This window comes from Littorina saxatilis, unplaced genomic scaffold, assembly GCF_037325665.1.
Source record: "Littorina saxatilis isolate snail1 unplaced genomic scaffold, US_GU_Lsax_2.0 scaffold_2760, whole genome shotgun sequence".
NCBI classification, from domain to species: domain Eukaryota; kingdom Metazoa; phylum Mollusca; class Gastropoda; order Littorinimorpha; family Littorinidae; genus Littorina; species Littorina saxatilis.
The window spans coordinates 6072-7500 of NW_027127692.1; the positions used below are offsets into that span (position 1 = coordinate 6072).

General features: G+C 40.0%; 1 long non-coding RNA gene across 1 annotated transcript in view; it reads right to left on the reverse strand.

Moving 5' to 3' along the window:
- Nucleotides 1-262: 262 nt before the first annotated feature.
- The window catches only part of LOC138956077 (uncharacterized), a 2641-nt gene continuing 1474 nt past the window's right edge, over nucleotides 263-1429 (reverse strand). Inside the window, exon 4 of the long non-coding RNA XR_011452485.1 lies at nucleotides 263-1429. This exon is cut by the window's right edge and continues 316 nt beyond it. This is a non-coding gene — a long non-coding RNA (uncharacterized lncRNA).

Consider the following 1429-nt stretch of genomic DNA (forward strand, 5'->3'; position numbering starts at 1 on the left):
ACTCACACACACACACACACACACACAAACACACACACACACACAAACACATGTCACACACACACACACACACAAACTCACACACACACACACACACAAACTCACACACACATACACTTACGCACACACACACACTCACACACACACACACACACACACACACACAAACTCACACACACACACACACACAAACACACACACACGCACGCACACACACATCGCACACACATACACACTCACACATCACTCTTTACAACTGAGATGGTATATTCATTTAAGCTAAATTTGTCTTCAGACGAGAACACAGATTAAGAACTGCAGGACTTAACCTCCCAACAGTAAGATAAAAGTAAATATATACTAAAAGTAAATACATTGAAATAAAATACCATGAAATTTATAATTGAAATTATATAATGTACATATATGTACACACACACACACACACACACACACACACACACACACACACGCACACACACACGCATTAAACATTCCACTTTACCAAAATTATAGAAACTGTGCATGGATCATTCTGATTGGTATTAGCATTAAAAAAATGTACATATACACAAAAAACAAACAAAAAAGCTTTATATGATCAGTACATTAAAGTCAATCACATTACTAAACCGAAAAACTAATATTGGAGTTCAATGTCCTCAAAAACCAAATAGCCTTTATTACGACAGGTATGATTGGTGATACACTGCAAAAATTAACAACTTTATTATTTTGCTATTCTGACCTAGGTAAAGGTTATAAACTTTAATTGCACAATGTAAGTTTTTGCTTCGAAGCAGCTGTTTTCCGACGAGAGCAGACGGAATTTCTTCGCGGATGTTAGAGCGAATACACACATCTATGCCCTCTCGCGGCCGAAAAACGCAGCGGCATTCGAAACCAACACAACGTCAAGTGGTGTTTTTTTCGCCCAATACAAAAACTATACCCTTTTGACTGACAGACTTGGCAATGCGGTGACCTCCCTTGCGCTAGACACTGGTTCAGTTCAGAGATTTTGCAGTGTACAAGGGCACAAATTAAATGACTATGTCATATTTCGTCTGAAATTAGCACAGTTATAATCATCTTTAGCGTTGACAAGCAGGTAAGAAGAATTGCATGTCTTCGGTTGGATGATAGCGGTACGCGGTGGATGATAGCAATACGCGGTGGATGATAGCGGTACGCGGTGGAAAGATCGTCTGTTCGTGTTGAACCGAAAGCACGAGATCGTACGTGTAGCCTATGTGGTTGTAAATGTACAGGACTTTGAGCAACGCTCGTGGAAATATGGCCCATGATCGAAATAGAGATGTGTGAGACTATTCAATCACAACTCCCGAATTCACCCAAGCGTCTATCGGAATTATAGCAACATAGGGTGATATAATGTAACCCGAACAAGCCCAGAGCAGCGGTATTT